Here is a 22,758-nt window from a genome sequence, read left to right as displayed (position 1 = left end):
TTAAAGGTATATCTGGTTCTTATGGTGAAATCATATAACAGCTCAGGAGAGCATTTGTATTTGTTCCAGGAGCAGGATAAGTTACTGGGTTTATGGTCAAACAAATGTATCTGTGCTCCCCATTACATCTGCATGTTCTGTTGTAGATCCAACATAGGTTCTGTGGAAGCAGACCTTTTACAGCCCACACAGAACATTTGTGCTTCAGACCCAACGCTCTTCTGTTAAGCCTCAATAAGCATCCATCCGTAGGCACCCTTGACCCCAGCACTATGTCATCTCTATGGACAGACAGGGCTGAGGAGCACAGTGTCACCAGAAGCAAGAGAAGCAGGAAGCAAGAGGACACCAGAATTTTCAACAAGAACAGCCCCCCCCCCCAAAAAAAAGACAAGACCCTCCCCTTTTCCATCAAGAATGACAAAAAGGCCCAGGAAAAGCAGAGAATGCATCTGCTAATCTTCTCCTGAGGAACAACGTATTTTTCTGTTTGAAGATCAAATGAGTGATGAAACATATACCCCAAAATGCTTAAAAAGGAAGAAGTTTTGAAATAATTTAGATACATATTTTAATGGGGGAAATCTAATTTAAACATGCAAATATGAACAGTAGTAGAAGTAATACATGCATAGGCAGTGGGAAACCCTCAGAAGTTGGGTGCATCTGTAAAACATAGTTTCCCCCTGGCTGGGCTGGTACAGGAGTGATCACCTCTTCAAGTGCAGCATCTCTATGAGGAACATGAGCGTGGGCACCTGGGTCACACTGAAGCTCTGTCTAGCCTTGTGCTCTGCCTCTTTTACTCTTACAGCAGGTCTCCAGAAAAGCGTGTGAGAACAAGACAATGTGTAGTTTTACCTCCCTGAATTGAATATACTGTGGCCCAGCCTCCAGCAATCTGTGGCTCAGGGACTTTCTGAGCCAGAGGTAGTATCTTTACATTTAGCACCCGGCTGAGTCTGTTCTCATGGAGCATGAATCCACGCTATTCACTGATGTGCAGCTGTGCCAACTCACTAAGAGATGCCCCGCTGGTGTTGCTGTCCTGGTTAAGTGGGATGTGATATATTTTCACTTTATCTGGGCTATAAAGTCAATATGAAATTTTTATAAAATGCAGCACTGAAAAATTGAGAGGATTATTTCTGTAGGTGGGAAGACTTTGAAGGTGACAGTACTATATTTCTTTAGGACTGACTTTGTGTTTATTCCTGCAGTGCCCATTATGAGGAGATCATACGGTATGTTGGGAATAGCTCTGTGCTGCAAAGATCTCTTTTTTCCCCAAAACGTATCTGTGTGTAGTTCTCTTCTTCTCCATATTTAAAGCAAATGGTCCATTTTCATATAATTGTTATGTGGAGTCAGAGGCAAATATTGATAGATAGTGACAGAATATAATTTATTTCTTCATTGAAGATTGATTTTTCTTGGGCTTCGACAGCACTGGCTGCCTTCCCAGAAACATCTCCGAATTTATCATTGCTGTGTGCCAAACTGAGACAGAAGGAACAAGTTTTAAATATAAAACTCCTCAAACTGTGGGGACATTTCAGCATGATGAAGTTCCAGCCATAACCCTGAGTGCCACAGAGTAAGGACAGCTGAGAGGAATCAAGGCAGTGAATTAACAGTGTCAATGGAGGGAGATCAGCTTTAGAGAGGGTTGTCCCTGTCTGCCAAGGGGTAATTACTCCTCACTCCTAACTTTTGGTTCATGCTGAAGATCATTTCCTTCTCTGTCACAGTTGTGTCTAGGCAATGAGTGCAAAAAATGAGAGTGTAAACTAAGACAGACTTGCCCATCTGCAATATTTTGCAGGCTCCAACACTCAGAGCCACTGTGGGAATCCAGCTGCTCAAAAGGTTGATGGGCAGAAGTGTTACTTCATATTACCTGGCAGAGGAAAGCTCATGGTTTTGCTTTCTCAATCTTCTCTGCTGACCAACCTCATGAGCTTTAATAGCTCCCTCCTTATCATCGTTTCTGCAGAGGAGCAGGGTGAAGCCCACTACTGAGGCATATGCAAGGTGACATTCCTCGGAGGCACACAGAGATGCAGTTGCTGATGCACCATAATTATCAGCATGAGTCACTGGGGCTGTACACACTTGTACCGCAGCTGAGCTTAGCCATGGTGCTCGTCCAGTTAAGTATAGCTTCAGTATCTACTCTTAGTATCATCCCACAAGACAAATTAGGAGCTAAATTGAATTTTGTACTAAACTGGAAACATTGCTCTATTGACTTCATTAGACTGGACTTAGAGTGAAGAATTTTAGGCATAGTGCCAGGATCCATGGTGTAAAACTCAGGTTGCCCACAGTGGGTGAGGAACAGGCTGCCAACAGCAATACACGTAAGCACACATTGCACCATTTAGCCTGTGAAGTTAGCATGGCATCTTTCTGAGTAAAACAGTAACAGCTACTCCTTGTTAGTTTGATCTGGCTGGGCAAGCTCTCAGCACATCCTTCATACAGGGGTCACAGTGGGAGGATGTGGAGCAAACAGAAATAGAAAGGAGAGGTTGCAGAGCGGCGTCAGGGGAAGTGCCCTCTTTCGTTGAGAAAAGATCAACAACGCAGTTAACAAAAAGTCTGGGTACCTGGCAAGATCAGACCAACCTCCCACTACTCAGTCTGTGCAGAGGTCTTACCCTCCTTGCGTCTATGCAGGCCAAGCCTCTCACTCACTCTAACATTAAAACAGTCTTTAACTTAAAAGAAAAGGACCTCTGATTGTGCTGATTTCTGGTTTCCACCACCTCAGGGAAACATGGAGTGCCCTTCTCACTTCCCAGGTGGGAAGGTGAAAGCCCACAACCCAAGCTCTTCCCTAGGGAAGTACTTTCCTTTCATAGTGAGCTCTGATTCTGGTGAACCCAGTTTCCTCTGAGAGACAGAAGAGACCTTAGTGCTGGCGAGAGAACCTGGTTGTCTCTTCCCTTGGTGAGAAGCCCCTCCCAGCTGATTTCATTTTGGGTTGATGAGAAGAAACTCTCTTTTTACCAAGGATCTCACCTCTCTGAAGACTTCCTTATATTCTGCTCTCCTCTGAGCTTGGCAGTACTGGCTGGCGCTGTGAAGCGTAGCAGCCTTTGCTGATAAGCCCTGCACCCTGCATATCTTCCTTTCTTTGAATATTTTCTATCAGGAGAGCGACCAATCTGTATTTCCTACAAAAATTGCTTCCGGCTGCTAGGATGGATGGGCTTTTCACTGATAGCAGTGACACTGTAGTGTAGTGTTTCTACTAATCGCGGCATCGAATGAAGCAGCATGTAATGTAGAAAAAAGGGGTGTGTGGAGGCAGTTTGCTACCAGTGCCATTTTAAGGCACAGGGTACCCTGCCTGTCCCTGGCATCTGGCGGGGCAGTGGTGCAGGCTGCAGAGGCCACCTCGTGCCGAGCTAGCTGCAGCCCACCTGCGACAGAGCCCCTCTGCGTGCACCCGCCTTGACCCCACCACCTCTGGCGCCTGCCCTCCTTCCGAGCAACAGTGCAATGAAAGGTAATTATTTCTGACTGAGCAAATTATTGTTGGTTAATTTGCACTCCTCTGGTTTCATGCACAGCTCAGGTCTGGGATATCGGTGCACTGATTTTACACCGATTTGTTTTTACACCAATTGGCAGGCCAGCGGTGTGGTGATGCTGGAACATTAGTGCAAATGCTGGTCCCTGGGAGACCAGCAACCCACCTCGTGTAGGTTTAGCATCACAGATTGTACAAAGCTGGATTGTCCATATTCCAACTCTTCAGCTGCACTTCCAGAGAAGCCTGCAAGCCCTGGAAATCCCAAATAAATACCATCCCGTGCAACACTGTGTCTGAGTATCAGCTGCTCTGACATTTATAGGAGCAAGACTCAGGGATTCTCAGCTTCAGAAAATTCAAAAGGAACAAAACTGAATTAAACATTTCTGCCCATCTTGGGCTAGTGTGTCCGGTCTATTCCTGGAACTCCTGATTATTTGTGCAAAATCAGACCTGGGAGGCTACCCCTGCAGCCTCGCCTCCCTTCCCCTTTGCCCTCCCCAACAGATGGTTCTTCCGAGAACAGGAGTGATACAATGACACTTTTCCTCTTCTCCCAGCATTAGGCTCTCCCACTAAATTTTGAATTTTGACAGCACTCTATTTTAAAGGAAGTAAATTCCTCCATTAGCCTCTGCCCTGCCGATGGGAGCTGCAGAACCTAGCAGTCCCTCTGAGGGGGAAGGCTGGATGAAGCAGGGGAGCACCGGTAACTTCCTACCCTGGAGAGGTGAATTCTAGCCAGCCTGTTGTACCACCAGCTGAACGTCAGCACAGCCGAGCCACTGCCATCACATTAATTTGTAAAGACAGGAAATGTTCTTTATTTCTTTGCCTGGCAGTTTTCTTTTTTTTTAAAAAAAAAGAAAAATAACTATAAGGACCCACTCTAGATGTGCTGCTTTTACTAAGTTTAACGCTGTACGTGGAGGTCCTGTATGTGTTATGGCCCAGTCCTGCCCTCTGTTCTCTGACCCCTTCATACCTGGCAGTATCTGGTCTCTGAGCATGCAAGGAAGCGTGGTCAGGGGGATACAAAAGACTTTCCTCATACTGAAAGGAGTAGCACATGTTTCTGGTTTGAACTAACAATGTGCTGGGTGGATTTCAGCATGCACGGAGGGGATAGAAGTCCATACCCCCAGGTCTTAAATCGTACATGTGCTTAGGTCCTACCGTGATGGTCTTTGCAGCATGCTAATACCATATTGAAGAAGGTCTTCTGAGGAGCTTAGTCTGAGTATAGGGGAGCTTCTCTTTCCCATCGAGCTAACTTCTAAAGCATGGGGTAAGATTTCAGCTGTTTAGGTAACAAATACATTTCCTGTATAAAAAAACCCAATGGCTTGACTATGCGCTAGACTGCATCTTTAGGCAGGTTTAAAACTGTACAACACATCTTAATGCTTCAGAAATCATATAAAATACAGTATGTACAAGAAAATTGGAGTAAAGAAATGGTAGTACACTGTAATACCATAGCACCTTTTAAAAAATTGATCCTGGGCATAATCTCTAATATCTCAAAACTTAGCCCTCAAGAATTACCATTAAGAGGGGTAATAATTCACTAGCTATATCAGAGCATAACAAGTTCACAAGCAAAAATTCATTAAGGAAAACTCTTTCTTGATAAACTACAGTGAAAATGACTGGAGGGATTCACACTTGTGCCCTTGAGATGTGTCAGTTCTCTGGAAATTTAATACAGAATTTAGTGTTCTCAGACACCTTCCTCAGAAATAGCAGAGATAAATCACAGCTATGCTAAGCCCAGCCAGCAAACTTCATTTCTTTCCTAAATCAAGTCCTGGTCTCCACAAAGTGAAGAAAAGGGGAGCACCTGGAGCTAGCGGGGCATCTGTTCTCTGAAGGGGACAGACCCATAGCCAGACACTCTGTGAGAGACCCCCTGTCTATTAGCCCTTTGGCTGGTACTCACAGCAGTGAAGTGGCAAAAATGAATGACAAAATTTCCATTATAAGATATGTAGGAGGTAGGACAAAGCAGGAGAGTAACAGAGGGATATCCAGGAAGGTTTTCTTACATTGAGATCAGTAGGACTGTGAAGGAACATTGGGCATGCATGGGAGACCTTTTCTATGCACCACTTACAGCTGCACGTGACAAAGTTCTAAAACACCTGCAATGAGAATTTCCCTTGTGTGCCCAAGGGCATATACCTCTTCCATTTCTAATGTCAGACTTTAAAAATAGATCTTTAATTCCTTTTTTACCACAGAAGTGGGGTCTACAGATAGGGACTAGCTCTGTTACTGAAATTTTTTTTTTTTTCAGGGAGACTCCTAGAAAAATTGTATTGATATCTCAGTGCCACTCTACAATATATGTTGATATATTCATGAGTGTATGAATGCATATAGAAGGTCAGGTAAAATCCTTCCTCTGTTGAAAACAGCTGAAAACAGTAAATTTGTTTATTTATTATTACCAGAGTGCTCAGGAGTCCCTAATCACGTATGTGGATATATAGAGTTCCTAATCATGTATGTAGATATACAGAGGACCTAGCCCTTAAATTCAGTAGAACCAGGATTTCAACTTAAGTTGTAGTGCTCTATGAGTTTCTCTTGGTTTATGTTTTACCTAAATCTTGAGAATACAGCTTTTAACCATGCTGGTTTTGTCAGGGCCAAGGGATAGGGTAGCTCAAGGCAATGTCCTCCTAAAATCTATTTCCTAGTGTGCAAAAATCAATGAATGTTGATGGTTAACCTGTAGGATTTGTGAGACTGCTGTGAGGACACTAGTATGGTATCTCTGAAGATTCATCTAGTTACCAGCATGGGTTGTTTTGTCATTTATTTTGTTTCTGTTGAAAATAATCTTCTGATACAGGTTGTATGTTCAAAGGGAACTCCACTCAAGTTGTCATGGTCCATACAGCTGATCTCATCCTATCTGCACACACCTGTAAGCCAGAAACTTGTCTTTCTATGTAAAAGGTAGTAAATACATCATAAGACCTAAAGTGTTAAGTAACAATTTTTACTCATGGTACTTTGGCTGTATTTCTTTCTCCATTCTTGGCTTGAGTTGTGTTTCCACTCAGTGGGTTCCTGACAGAAGAACCAGGCTCATATTTGGTCCAGAGGCAGTCCTGTGGGTTGCTGTTTTTCAGCGCTGGGGCTGAAGTGCCCAGCCCAGCTTACTAAACCTGGGCTCACAAAAAGGATATGAACTGAATACAGCTCTTTGTTTAAAGGAGATGTAATTATTAGATATTAGTCCTCCACCTACAGATGGTAGATCGCAGTGGTTGAAGGTCAGGGGGGTGAGGGCAGGCTGGGTTACTCTTGCTCCATTCTCTGTTTTTCAGTAGAGACAATCTCCACCTTTCTGCTGTTGTAACATGTCAAAAGACACTGAGCACCACTGATCTAAAACACTTAAACTGGATTTTACCTAGAAACAAACAGTAGGAAAATAAGTATTTCTTTCTTTTCCAATATAGAAATTACCAGATATACCGCTGTCATCTGATGCATGGTTAACCCAGCGTTTCACTGTGTGGAGCAAAGGACTGGCTTTAAGGGGTGGAGGACTGTGCCTTGTTCACAGTGTGTGCTTGGACAGTTGCACCACACTCCTGAACTGCACCCAAGCTCTGCTGGACAAGCTGGCATAGATGGTGTAGGTCCTCGCTGCACTGCAGGATGTCCTCGGAGCAGAGAGCATCATGGGAGCATCATCTCCATTTCCATTTCCATTCCTCCCAGATTGCTTTAGACTAATCAAGCGTCATAAAAAAGCACCTTAGCTTAACTGATAGTCACACCCATCCAATGTCCATCTCACTTAGAGGTAATTGAGCAGGGGATATATTCAACCTGCACAGAATTTAAAATAAAAAGCTACTAGACTCCAGTGTTGTTGACTGGAAGATACAGTACTCGTCACTCCAGCTGTTTCTGATTGCTAGTTACAAATACGTGTTATGAAATATCCATTTATTTAGGCATTGCGGGTCACTTGACAGGGAAGATGAATGATGTCATCAGATTTCCTTATATTTTTTCTGGATGAGCAATGTGTTGTTGCTGACATTAATATGCAAGCATTGTGAAAGATCCCTTCACATGGATCTGGTGATCTGCATTTGAAAATGTATAGCATCAGCATTGCTGTAATCGTTCCCAGAGAAATTCCTTTTAATTGGGCTTTTGTTGTGTGGATAGTGAAAGGTGAGATGGAAATTTGAGAATTTGCTTTAACTTGTAGCCATATGCAGAATCTAAATTCAGATCTTCTATATGGGAAAAAAAAGAAAAACTCTAGTATATTGTATTGCCTACTCCATTATGGGGTAGTTAATATTTAAAAACATGCTGCAATTGCTTTTATGAATTCATAATGTGGAGATGAAGGATTACTGCAAGTCGTATCTTGACATATAATAATCTTTGCTGTATTTCAGTTGTTTGCTAGTGAAGTTTAATTTCTTTTTTCAATGTTGATGATACAAAGAAACAATTAACATCAGATGTTTCCTCTGCACTTGCGCAATTCTAAAGTGCCTTTATTTAAAAGAAAATAAAATTGCATACAGTTTGCTAGAGCAGCTCTTCAAAGCCTGTCTTACATAGCATTGTTATACAACAGACTCCATCATCCCTCATAGACAGGACCATGCAACTGTCTGCCTTGGGGACTGCTGCTGCCACCGATGTGACATATTGGATCCCTTCAGACCTTGGGAACGCAGTCTGATCCATCACAAACTCAAGGAGATTTTATGCCCTGTAATTTTATCCTTAGGTAGCTTTATTTTATTTATGTCTCCAAAGGTACAAAGACCACCAGTAGGCATCTAACCCTTGATACAGCCACTAGCACTGGGTAGCTCATTTCTAAGCTATGATTACTTGCACCGTGCAACACCTGAGGGCCCAACCAAGCTGAGCTCTGTACTAGCAGACATGGAAACACCTCCTGCCCAGTAGCTTTACTGCAGTGTAGGATAGAGTGCAGACACATAAATGGACTTGTCCAGGGTTAATGAGAGAGCCTGGTTTCCTGAGTGCATTTTCTGTGCTGGGTCTCACAAAGATGAGCCCCTGTCCTGCCCACTCCCCAGCTTGTGTGGGAAAAGGAAGAAATATTGAAGCAGTCAGAATTACATGTCTGGGCTCTGGAAACTCCGAGGAGGTGATAAAGGACAGGGAACCCTCATGTTCAAGCCACTTGGACAGCACAACCCATCAGCAGTGCCTTCCTTGCACAGTACTCCTGCTCACACATAGAAGGACATTTCCCAGGTAACCAAACCCAAAGCCAATAGTGTTTTGGGAGCTAAAACCAGTGTTCTGGTTCCCACCTGTGCACTTACAGAGAGCCTGGGCCAACAGGAGGAATTCCTTGGCTGTGCCCATATTGTTAGAGTGCCCCTGACATGCATCCTGCAGTGCCAAGGCCATGTGCTGGACCACGTATGGACCTGGCTGTGGTCGTAGCGTTGAAATTCTGAGGCCTGCTGGTGACACATGTTGGGTACATCTGTACATTGAACAGTGCCAGAGAACATACCCAGGGACTGCACCTACATTGCTTATGGTGGATGGCCCAAACAATGCTTTTAGACATGCAAAGCAGTCCTTTCCCAATCAATTCCCAGGTGTAGTTCAGAAGCAAGTAAGGGACAAGACAAAGAGGTGACCTGCATGTGACTGCCCATGTTCTGGGGATTAAGGAGCTTTTAATCACAAGGATATGGGCCAGGCCATGCCTGAGAAGGGTGATGGGCATGTTCAGTTTAATAGTACAGCTATAGTCTCTGTGGCAGGAGTACTCTGTGCTGAAAAAGCTCTCTATGCACATTGCACTTTGAAAACACAAGGATGTTTGCCCTGTTTCCTTGACATCCGTCTTGTCATGATAATGATCATGGCCAACATGATCAACATAAAATCAAGACTTGAGGGAACTCTTCAGCCTCTCCTCTGCACCTGCTTGCACATCATACCAACTCTTAGTGCTGCTGATCACTGCGGTGAAGGTCAGCTTAGTTAGTGTGATCCTGTAATACAGGGTAGCACACAGTGATCTGTGGTGGGTGAGGAGCTGCTTTGGATTACAAACCACTCTCTCATGCTGAACATTAAGGAAACTAAGATCTGTCCCTTCCAGGATGCTGCCAAATATCTGCCAAGTCTGTGGCTGGAGCAAGAAGTACCCACTTCCAACAACCATCTTCCTGGAAGGTTAACACTTCCAATAGAGGACCTCATGTCCTATATCCCAGAGGGTAGAAGTCATCCTATAGATTACGGCAAGTCTATTCTCATTTGGTGGTAGCCATGAGATGCAAGACCAGGGTGGAGGATACAACCATTCAATTCCGTTTACTATGAAGAAAAGTTGTTAAAAATGAGCAAGACAACAAAGAGCAGGCCATTAAATCATTACCACTGTTTTTCAAACAAACAAGGCGGGAGACCACCCCTGTGAACAGAGAGCAGTTCCTCTTCTGTGTGTGATGACAAGTTCAGGAGAAGGTGAAGTACTTGTGGAAGGTACCCTCGGGGCACCAGATGCAGCCAATTCTCATTCTCTGGCTGCCAGGAGCTGCAGACTATCCATCAGGATAGTCTCATTAAGCACAGTTCAATCCCTCTTTATCCTACAGTAATATGGATATCCTCATCAACAATGTGCTGAAGCTAGGTTTCTGCCCCATGAGCTGGACATGTTCTCTTTGCTGATGTCTCCAAGTCTGCTTTCAAGGATAGTGGGAGGAGGGAGATAAGGCCTGCCTGTTCCTCTCTCTTCCTCTCCCTCTCTCTCTTTCTCTTTCTCTCTTCAGCTGCTATAGTGAGTGAAGATACTGAAACGGAAGATGTCTGTCATTTGTCAAGCTCTAGCATGCACCTCTAACTGCAAAAGGTTGCTGACCATGTGAGGTACCAACACAGTCTCCCAAGTACCACATGCAGTTTGGTGCAAAAGGTGGCCATTCTTGGCTGCAGCCAAGGACTGGTTTCTGACGTTTCCATGCCTGTATACAGCTTCCAACATCTTTAATGCAAACCAGCACCACTCAGTTGGAAAAAGCTGTCTGTACTTCACATGTCTGCTATTTCTTCATATTGCTGCTGGTAAATCTTCTTGCCAAAGAAGCTGTGGGTGCAAGCATGGTCCTTGCAGATGTTGACTGCAGGCACAACTGCTTTCCAGCCAGCCAGATGTGGCTTTTTGCAATGTAACTCTGAATGTGAAGCATGTAGATAATGGCATAGCATATATGAGATTAGGGAGAGACATGGGACACTATAAGGCTTGCTTCAGATGGCATATAGTAGGTAGGAAAGGTCAATGGAAGCTATTTTGAGCTGGACATATACTCCAAGGATGGGATTTTTGTGCTCTCTGGTCTATGTCCGAGTTTCCCTGGCCAGGAGACAACTTATTTCTCTTCAGAGAAAGACTAGATGTGAACTAGTATATGTGCAGTTTAGACAATCCGGCAAGCTGACACTCGGCATGAGATGGAAATGCCCCAGCAAGACATTGCAATGATTTGCTCTGATGTCCTGCATAGGACAGTCAGAGAGGGACCTGGGGGTGTGGATTGACAGTCAGCTGAACATGAGCCAGCAGTGTGCCCAGGTGGCCAAGAAGGCCAATGGTATCCTGGCTTGTATCAGAAATAGCGTGGCCAGCAGGGACAGGGAAGTGATCTTACCCCTGTACTCGGCGCTGGTGAGGCCGCACCTCGATTACTGTGTTCAGTTTTGGGCCCCTCACTACAAAAAGGACATTGAATTACTCGAGTGTGTCCAAAGAAGGGCAACGAAGCTGGTGAAGGGTCTGGAGCACATGTCGTACGAGGAGCGGCTGAGGGAACTGGGGGTGTTTAGTCTGGAGAAGAGGAGGCTGAGGGGAGACCTCATCGCCCTCTACAACTACCTGAAAGGAGGTTGCAGAGAGCTGGGGATGAGTCTCTTCAACCAAGTAACAAGTGACAGGACAAGAGGTAATGGCCTCAAGTTGCGCCAGGAAAGGTTTAGACTAGATATTAGAAAGTATTTCTTTACAGAACGGGTTGTTAGGCATTGGAATGGGCTGCCCAGGGCAGTGGTGGAGTCCCCATCCCTGGAGGTGTTTAAGAGTCGGGTTGACATGGCGCTGAGGGATATGGTGTAGTTGGGAACTGTCAGTTTTAGGTTAATGGTTGGACCAGATGATCTTCAAGGTCCTTTCCAACCTAGATGATTCTGTGATTCTGTGATAGCATGGACCATACCATTTCATCAAGTATGTACTTCCTCAGGCTTGCAGCTTCTTCCAGAGAAAACTATATCTCATGAAAAGTTGCTCATTACTCATTACATTTGGAGAGAATTCCCCAACTAGAAATCTGTAATTACATATCCTCAATGAGCTCTACTTTTAGTCTGAATTTGACACTTTCAGCTTCTAGCCTTTTTCCTATTAGCTTAGAGTTGTCTACTGCCAGGTGTCTCATTGTACAGGTATTTATAGGATGTTTTCTTTGTTGAGATTGGGTTCCTTTGATTTCTCATTGGAAGAAATTATCCGGGTCTCAAATAATTATTTCTGAACCCTTTTACACTTGCCAACATTCTTTTAAGAAATGGAAATGAGAAGTGAGGAGCCAATATTCCAATCAGTACTGTTGCTTTCAGTGGAAACGAGATTGTTTATACCTCACATTTTGCTTTTTGGCTGCAGCAACACACTGGGAGCTCATGTGCTCTTAGTGACTCATCAGGCCTTCACAATTATTTTCTAAATCATTCTTTTGCAAGTACCAATCTGTAACTATGACCTACATTTTTGTTTCATACATATATGACCTTGCCTTTAACTTTTTTACAGCGCCTGTTCAGGTGAGCCTTAATTTCCATGATCACCACATCACTCATGGGAGCTGACCTTATTAATTATGATCCCACTAGCTTTTGTGTCACCTGCAAACTGCTATGGTTAATGGAGATGTCAACTGACTTTTAGTTGTCTGCCACATCTTGTTGCTCACACTAGACGTTAAATTACATTGTTACAGCCTGACTGACTCTTTGGGAGCTCTGAAAAAGCACTGAACTTTGAAGGAGCATCCCACACCTGGGCTTTTTGGGGACAAAGCTGCTGAACCCTGCTTCATGTGCTTCCCTTTGAGGTTGTGGCTTTCTGTTTGCAGCACCAGAAGCCGTCTTCAAGGTACCAGAGCTCACCCTGAGACTGACAGAAGGACTCAGAGGCAGCCTGAATCACCATAAGGCTGTGCTTGCACGTGCTGTCAGAGCCCTTCTGGAAGTGACTGCAGGCCTTCCAGTTTGCCCAGAAAGCAGATGGACCCAACACAGTGCTCCAAAGCTTGAACATATGCAGGTAATGTGGCTATACACACACCCTAAAGCACACCGTTTGCCTTTTGTGTATCCTGTCTGGTTTTGCCCTAATTGTAGCACCAGTTCCTGAAAGTACATGGAATGGCTCAGAGAACAAGGGCCTCACACAAGGGCTTGAGACTGCTCTCAAAGTACAGTGTAGATGAGGCCCTAAGTTCCTGCTTGTCACCTTGAGTGTTTGAAGATGCTGTTACTCTGACTGTGATATCATCCATCTACTGCACCTTCCCTGGTGTGGTGGCTGGTGTCTGGCTTGAGCGTGCAATATTAGCAGCTAGTAGGATTGTCCTTTTTCTGCTGAGGAGAACAAAGTGGACACTGAGGCACTTTTTAGCCCCTTTTCACAAAGATAGAAGGGCTTTGCAACCATACTGCTGCCTATCTGTCTCTTCCAGACCCTCCAATGAATGAGTTCTGTTGGTGGACTTAAAGTGAATTTGCCAGAGGGCTCTGCTCCTACAGAAAGCTAATTTTCTACAAGCAAAAAAAAGCAGTGGGTAAAAGGAGGAGCGAGGTTCTGCTAACACAGTGTGAGCTCCAACACCTACCTGTTGAGCTTGGCCTGCCGGCTGGCTCCACACCACCAGTGTCCCATGGAGCTCAGAAGGAGCCACAGCACCTTCTGCCTCTCACACAGCCAAAGCTGGGGGGTGAGAGTGAGAAAAGGACCCTGTGCCTGGAGTGTGGAGGACAAGGCACGTGGAAGATGACTGGAAATGGTGTGGGGAGTGAGAGGTCATAGGAAATTAAGTGGGAGCAGATGGCAACCCAGGCTTTGTAACCTTGCTCGCAGAGCAGCAGGTCTGGAATCAGTGGCATGGCACTCACCTACAGACTAAGGAGAAGAGTTCCTCTGTATCAATAACTTGCACATCAATTGTCTCATTTCCAGCAAAATGCCAGTGACTGAATGTTTCAGGATCATTTCTCTGCGTCACAGGCACAGGATCCTTCACAATCATTAGTGTTAATACATTGGAAATAGAAGTAATTGAACACTAATTACCCTTCTGTCTACACTTTGTAGTTTAGGGGAGCACATGCTGTGGGTCAGATCACAGGCAAACAGCAGCATTGCTGTGCAACTCCTACAGCTCCATCTAAAATGACCCTGTCTCTGGAGCCCTCTGTTGTATCTCAGTTTGGGCTGTTTGGGTATGTGCTGTAATTTGAAAATAGAACTTACTATGCAGGAATGTTGCAAAGATTAAATAATTAGAATAATTAGGTTTTTTTAAAGCTGGAAAGGTGAGAAGTGCTATATAAGTGTTCCTAAGTATTATCAAGTATTATAGAGCAATGGTTCACAACCTCAGTTTTTTTCTGATATTTCTTTGCAGCTTTAACTTTGTATCTTGTGCCACACAGATTTCAATTACCAGTAACAGTCCAGTATACCATGTGCCAAATGATGATTCCCAAAAAATGTGTGAAGTAAATTCTAAAGACAAGGACTGTTTTGTCATTGTATAAATATATTATACATTATATAACATATAAAATATGTATTTATGAGTGCATACATATATATACACTCACATATGTACGTATTACAAACAGATATGTATGTATGTATGTATAGGAAGAATATGATAAAGGGAAGTTTCAGTAATTCTTCACAGATGGTGCTGTGGTAATACATTCCCCCAGGAATAATATGCAGGTCCCTTTAGGTCCACAACTCCTGTGTTTCTGACAGTACCTTAGCAGCAATGATTCATAGCAAATATGAGATTATATAGTAAATTATACACATTAAATCAGTCATCATCACAGTTTGCTACCAAGGACCCTCCTGGATTTAGCCCACTATTATTTAAAGAAACTGTGAGGACATTCAGGTACTTTTGAAAGGCTCTCTAACAGCACAGTGGCAAGGTGACCTTGTAAAAATCCAGACAGAAACTGGTAAGGAGGGGTTTTTTCTTTCCTCCATCCCACTGTGATACAAATGCCATCTTTTCACAGTACAGTGTGTTTGTGTGCCATATGCAAATACAGGAAAAGCAACAGCAAAGGAAAGCCCAAAATGCTCAGTACAAATTCACATTTATGTCTCGGAGTTTTGTTGATTTAATGGCTAAGAAAAAATACTGCAAGGACATTCTCATTGAGCAAGAATCAATGAAAGGTTAAAAAACATTGAAAAAGAAATTAATTCATAAAGCAAGGAGTGATTCTACAGCCACATAATTAGCAGGTGTATTTATTTTTTCCTCAAAAAGAATGCCAGTCAGCATTCATGTGATTGACAAGGACAATGTTGGTGTGAATGATATATGGATCTGTATAGCCAGGAATGAAAGATGTGGAAAGAAAGGGTTTGTGATGGGTGGAGAGACTGACAGCTGAAGGGCTGTGGGAGAGGAAGGTCAGCGAGCAGAAAGTTAAGAAAATACGAAATTCATATTGTGGAACAAGGACTGCTTTGGTGGCCTGTGTTCAGAGGAGGGAAAGCTCCTGATATCTGAGGAAGTCTCTGTTTCATCTCAGGAGAAATGTTCTGTCTTTTCTCTTACCTCTGTGGGTGCAAGAATAGGGAACTGCAGAAATATTGCTGGCTAGATAAAAACCAGGCCGCAACCAATCTTTTCATGTTCTTGATTATAGCAGCTAAGCTTGGTCTTCAGACCACTGATGGCCTGACATGGTGGAGTGACTTGCAGGGCCAAACAACAGTGGTGCCGGTAGACACTCTGATGATCCTTTGGTGGGATCTACACCAGGGAACGCAACTTGTTAGGTACTTGGGTAACCAGAAATTGCTACCCAGACACACAGAGGTTACAAGCACATGAGATCCTGGGGCCACCTACAGAAGTTAGGTGCATGCAGAGAGAGTGATTAGGGCGAATTGTAACAATATCAATAGCTCAAAATACAGTACTTGGCAAAAATATTACTACTGTGCCTTAGACTACAACCAATGCAGAATGCCATAAATCTTCTTTGAAACTAGAAGAATTGCTCGGTGTTTCTTTTGTCAGTGTGACCGTGCTGTGACTCAAAAGCACCACCTGCTGACTCCGCGCAGTAGCAGAGCTTTCCCAACTGCCATCCTCATCAAATACTGTTTTATCTACTTGCAATTACTTGGCTATTTCAATGGGTTCAGCAATATCAGGGCGATATTTTTAAAATGTCATAGCTAATACCTTTTAACTATATGCTGACAAAGATTTAATATTATTATAAAACCTGAAACCTACTATCTTCAGTCTAGTGATGTGAGGATGAAAGCATTACTTTCGGAAAGGACATCAACTTAATTTCCAATTTTATGTCAAAAATGCATCTGTAGATAGAGTTTATGTCATAGCTGATTGCAGGAGTATTTAGATTTCAAGTTGCTCGCTTTCCAGACAAAACAAAATAGGAATCTAAGTAAAATAAAATGTGCCTGCAATTACATGCGCCAGCAAAAATTACACCTGCAGATGTTGTCAAGTGCAAAAATTTAAGAGCACTTGAAATAATTTCCAAACGTGAAGTTTGAAAAAAGTAGAACATGAATAACTATTGCGAGTACAAAGCACATCCTGCTTTTGCACTTTAAGGTATATCCACTCCGTAATCTCAAATCCTTCTGATATTTACACTTCTGGATCTAAAAGGCTTTTAAGTTTTAAACAAGGACATAAGAAGGACATGGACTCGAGTGGGTCTAGAGGAGAGCCATGAAGATGAGCAGAGGGCTGGAGCTCCTCTTCTAGGAAGACAGTCTGAGAGAGTTGGAGTTGTTCAGCCTGGGGAAGAGAAGGCTCCGGGGAGACCTTGTAGCAGCCTTCCAGTACTTAAAGGGGGCCTACAGGAAAGATGGGGAGGGATGTTTTACAAGGGCGTGTAGTGATAGGACAAGGGGTATTGGCTTTAAGCTGAAAGAGAGTAGATTTAGATTAGATATAATGAAGAAATTATTTACTGTGAGAGTGATGAGGCACTGGAACAGGTTGCCCAGAGAGGTTGTGGCTGTCCCCTCCCTGGAAGTGTTCAAGGCCAGGTTGGACGGGGCTTTGAGCAACCTGGTCTAGTGGAAGGTGTCCCTGCCCATGGCGGGGGGGATGGAACTAGATGATCTTTAAGGTCCCTTCTAACCCAAACCATTCTATGATTCTATGATGACAAATAAAATCATAATTAAATAAAATAGTAATATGGCCCTCCTCTGTGTTACTTCCCAACACTGCTGCTACTGTTTATTCTTTTTTATTCTCTTTCCTTTTCTCTTCTTTTCCTCTCTCTTTCACATGGAAAATTTTCCTGGGCTGATTCCTCCCGTCACTATTCAGGGAAGGCTTGCAGAAGTGATTAGCATTTTGTGAGTGCAGTTTAATCAGTAGTACCAATGAATTCCACACCTTGGGCCTCTCTGTCAAGAGCCTCTCTGATCCCAAGCCATCTCAGCAAGGTCTCTGCCAACATTCCATTTCACATGGAGCTACAGTGAGTCACGGATAGGTCAGCAACCTAGGATGCAAAGTAATTTAAAATTAGGATGATAATTCAATATTAGAAAGTGAGCTAGTGGAGCATAAAAAAACATCTTTTGGACCCAAGAGATGGGCAATAGCCTACCATGCCCTTCAGGTGTGTTGGAGAGCTGCCCAGGGCACACTGTGTTGCACTGCACATGGTGAGCACCTTCTTCCAGGAAAGGAAGGCTGGATGCGGCTCCTTTTGAAAACGTAACCCACCAATGCCACTCTGCAGGAGCCAGAGCGTTGACAGGGCTGACATGAGGCACTATGTTTGCAGAGGAATTACCTATTTGGTACCTATTCATCATTAACATGACAAAACTCTGCAGCCCTAAGACTGAGCGTCCATATTCAGAAAGATTAGCAAAGCAACTCTTTCCTGGCCATAATAATCACCAGATGTCAGATGGTTCCTGAGGATTTTTTTTTAATATCAGGCATGTATGGTGTAGTAGGTGTCAGTAAGTGATCTGCTGAGGCTCTCTGCTCTTTCACTTTGGCTGTTGACTCCTTGGGGAAGGTGGGTGAGACAAGATGTTTCAGAGGATCCACTTGGGACTCTAAAGCTTTTAGAGAACTCTCCAGCCTGTATTCTTGGTTGAATGCCCACAGAGGATGGGACACAGGAGAAGGCAGTTCTTCATGAGCGCTTCCCTGCCTGTGTGACTCTGACCTGAGCCCCTTCTTACCCTGCTGCTGAGGGTGAGGGGCTTCCATAAGGTCACTCTCCCTAGATTCCATCAGCTGGGGCAGCTGCCAGACACAGAGCAAATCCTCCACTTGCCATTGCTGTTCTCTGTAATGCTACAATGGCAAATTATGGTACAAAAGGACATACGCCCCCATCTCCATTTTGGTAAAGCTGTCTCCTTCCTCAAACCACCATAAAGAAGAGCAGCTGGGAAAGACATAACACAGTATGTCCCTATTGTACTTCCTTTAACAACTTGAAAGTTTTCTCAGGATTACACGGCAGCTACAACTATTAACATGTATGTATTGCATTTCTGAGAGTGTTATTGAGAGCCACGTTACCAAGACAGATTAGAAGGCATTACTCATCTGTAGCAGTATTGTTGTGCTCCAAAGCTCTTTGATCCATCACTGTGCATGCCCTTTGTAATGATAATTTAGTAAGAGAGTCTGATACTTAATAATTCAATTTTTGAACTTCCCCTTATCAGCCTTTTGTGTGCTGATATGAAATGGCACCGTTTCAAAACAAAATCATGCTCTCGATATTTCAGATACTGCAGACACGTGTAAGCATTATTGCCTGTTCATAGCTTTATTTTCTGTATTTAATTAATGTGACACTACCGGGTTGGCACTTTGGAGATTGAGTTCTCTGATGAAGTCCAGAGGAGTTGCTAGAGAAGAAGTAGCAGTTTCCGTGACTGCCATCTACCAGTGTCCCTTGGGCCTGACCTTTTGCATCCAGCCTATAGAGGAAGGTTAGTGAAGCTGCCAGGTCTGTTCAGGCCCGTGTCTTTTCATTGTGATGACCAGAATGGGACTGACTGTTTTTCTACAACTTGGCTACTGACATGGAGCAGCTTTTTAAACCCAAGAAACCAAACTGAAGCAAAATTGCCTTCAGAAATAAGATTTTCTGACCAGCCTGTTGGACTTAAGCTGCTGAAATCAAAAGCTGAGAGGGACTGTATACTGCTGCCAAACCAACAGGTTATCAAATAAACCCCCTCAAAAGCATTTTCTGTTAAGGAAATAGGAGGCTGAGCTTTCCACTTAGGCAAGGTTCACTGTGTGCAGCTGTGTTGGGTTTGGGGGGGGGGGGGGGTGGTAGTGGGGGAGGGGGCTACAGCAGTGGCCCCTGTGAGAAACTTCTCAAAGCTCCCCCGGCTCCAAGTCAGACCCACCTTTGCGCCAGGCTGGGCCAATTAGTGATGGTGGCTGCACCTCTGTGATAATGTATTTAAGAAGGGGAACACGAGGAGGAGGAGGAATTGTGAGGGAGACAATGAGGTCAGTGGAAGAAAGGAGGAAGAAAGGAGGAAGAGGGAGGTGGGGAGGGAGGTGTGCCAGAGCAGAGACTCCCCTGCAGCCCGTGGTGAGAGGGCAGGCCGTGCCCCTGCACCCACAGAGGTCACTGGCGGAGCCGATGCCCACCTGGAGCCCGTGGAGGTCCCCATGCCGGAGCAGGTGGCTGTGCCTGAAAAAGGACAAGACTCTGAGGGAAGCCCCCGCTGGAGCAGTTCATTGCTGGGAGGACTGCAACCCATGGCAGGCACCCACGCTGGAGCAGCTCATGAAGAGCTGCAGCCTGTGGGAAGGACTTATGTCAGAGGAAGTTCATGGAGGACTGTCTCCCGTGAGAGGGACCCCATGCTGGAGCAGGAGAAGAGTGTGACGAGTCCTCCCTCTGAGGAGTAAGGAGCAGCAGAGACAACAGGTGATGAACTGATCGCAACCCCCATCCCCTGCCCCCTGTGCCACTGGCAGGGAGGAGGGAGAGAAACTGTGAGCAAAGCAGAGCCTGGGAAGAAGTGTCCTACTCTGTTTTGATTGGTAAATTAGTGGTGGTGGTGTTCAAACTAAATTGATGTTCTTACTTCCCAAATTGAGTCTGTCTTTTGCCCATGACCATAACTGGTGACACATCCTTCCCTGTCCTTGTCTCAACGCCAGAGCTTTTTCTTTTCTCCTCCCCATCTCACTGGGGCAGGAGTGAGTGAGCAGCTGTGTGGTGCTCAGTTCCCCTCTGTGCTTAAACCACAACAGCAATGTTTACTTGACAAATTAGCCTTAAAACTTCAGCACATGTATACATAAGGACTGATAGTGAAAACATCTTTACAATAGCAGATTGTCAAAATGGCAGACCATCTTGATTTAGACTTTAGCCGAATTTGGATGAGATTCTACAGAATGAATGCACTCACAGATGGACAAATCCTAGATGAACAGGTCTTTTCATTTGGTGGGAGTAGGCAGCAACGATTTTGTCTATCTAATTGAAATACATCAATTTGCTAGGTATGTCCAACTCCATCAACCCTTGCACAAACCAGATTCAGACTGGATACCCCTAATCTGAGGGTTGGGGAATTTTCAGCTAACGCTTTACAGAAACTGGCTGTTAAGCCACTGCCATATCCAGGCATAATACAATGCCACAGGTACCCCTGCAGAAGCATTTGTTACAGAGGAATGCTTGGGTGGCTCCCCACGCCATGTCCATCCCTGCATCCATTTTTCCGAGTACCCCTCTGGACAATCAGCAGAGCACATGGTCTGAGTCTCGCTGGGTGCCATTGGTTGTACAAGGCACAAGAAACATTTTATGCTGTTTTTAGTTTCAAAGTGATATGAGCTATAGTCTACTGGAGCGGTGTTTTTAAAACATGAAATGGAGAGTAAGTGTTACATGCCTGGGGTCTGTCATAAATATGAATGAGGATGTCTGAGTGCAGAAAGCCACCTGGGATAAGGAACTGTGTGGACCAAAAGAAACGTAACTTGACATGGTTTTACCTCTCCTGGCTCCTGGAATAAGTCTCCAGAGGACACGATATCCAGAACAGAACCCAAATTTTGTCTCAGAAGGAAGTAGTTCTCTTGAAAACTGCTCAAGAAAGTAGTACTGTATCTGCAGTGTGGGACTGGGGGCCCCAGGGGCCAGCTACTGGACAACCTGAGTGTTGAGGGTCAGTGACCTGGAGGGGTGCACAGGGCACGTCTGCCTGTGAGAGAGTTTGGAGTACCAACAACAGGTGTGGGGCTGTGGGCCTCAGAGGCTCCTACCAGAGACCGGGGGGCTGGAGGTGCTGGTCGCAGCTGCTGGGCAGCCTGAGCATCCCAGACCGGCTACTGGAGGGATCCTTCCAGAAACTGGGGAGGTGTGGGGATACGTTTAGAGAAGAGCTCTTGTAGGCAAAACACAATATAAATAAAGTGCGAAGTCAAAGAACACTTCAAGGCAGAAGATTGAAGTGGTCTTATCAAAACATTTCTGAAGCAGCACACCCCTTCGTAACAGGGCAGCTGCAGCACCCTCCAGAGACTACAGAAACAGGGGTGGCACTAACAGCATGCTTATCACTGAATAGTGCTCATATAGTCATTACTGAAATCAGTTTCTGGAAAGGATTAGCTACTGGCTTGCTGGTTAGATGAATTCTTACTTTTCAAATACCTTACAAATTTCCAGTGCGTCAGACAGCTGTTTGGAGCATTTCAGCAAAATTGGGAGCACAATGAAATAAAGGAAACGTGAAAGGGGTTAAGCATTTAAATTTCTAGTACTGTAGAAAAATGTGCAACGACAGAGTAATACATGACTAAACGTTCTCAAGTGGAAAATGTCATGCTTTGTGTGGAAAGAGAAAAAAGAAGTGTGGAAGCCAAAGGAATTCTTAATTTTTAATCTAACTTGCCTTGCAAAGTGTAATTTGTAATTTATTTAAAACTGATGTATTTCAGTGCATGACCACTTAATATTAGTGCCAAGCAGAAAACGGGGATAGACATGCAGACTGCAGTACATGCCTGCATTCAGGTATCTTTCAAGTTTATGTCTGAGGTCTCTGTTTGGATCTCATCTTTGCTGGAGATACGTAAAAAAGAACAGAGCACAGGGTATAGTCAAGATCATAAACTGCTCCAGAATTCACTCAGGCTTTGCCTTTATCTGAAAAGGTTTACAATTTGGTATGAGACAAGTAACTGAAAATTGTTACTAAAAAAATAAAGGGGGGGGGGGCGGGGCTAAGAAAAAGGGAAGTAAGAGTGTGTGTGTTTGGGGTTAGGAATCCAGTAGCCTGACAGAGGTGAGGCTGCTGCAGCTCCGCAGCCCCAGGCCCAGCTGGAAGGGAGGCCGAGCACATACCCCCCGCGGGAGCACGCCCACACACTACAGATCTGCTTGTGCATACGGCCAGCCACGCAGACCCTCGACATGCAGAGTAGCCAGTAGCTGGCCCCGTGAGCCCCTGCTCTCCCAGTTGCACACACACACACACACACACAATGTATGCACATATACATACACTGACATACAGCATGCATGCACCACGGTCCCTCCAGCTCCTGGCACCCCAGATACGTGGCTGCTGTGAATCTTTGCTCCTTTTCCTGCAGCAGGCACTTGGCTCCATACACACAGGTGCAGAATAGACCGCTCCCTCAACCACAAAAATGGTTAGAAACGGAGTTTAGTAAGGCAGGACAGACTGTAGCGATTGGGTGTGCAGGTCATGGTCAGACACGTGTACTGACCAGCCTGTCAAACATGCTACTGGTGTCTTTTATCCCCCCTTTCTCTCCATTTTCCCACACTTTTTCCTCCCTTACGCACCTTAACCCCTCCCTATTCCCAGCTTT

The sequence above is a fragment of the Strix uralensis genome, chromosome 1 (assembly GCF_047716275.1).
Source record: "Strix uralensis isolate ZFMK-TIS-50842 chromosome 1, bStrUra1, whole genome shotgun sequence".
Lineage (NCBI taxonomy): Eukaryota > Metazoa > Chordata > Aves > Strigiformes > Strigidae > Strix > Strix uralensis.
Note: the sequence above shows the minus strand (reverse complement) of the source record.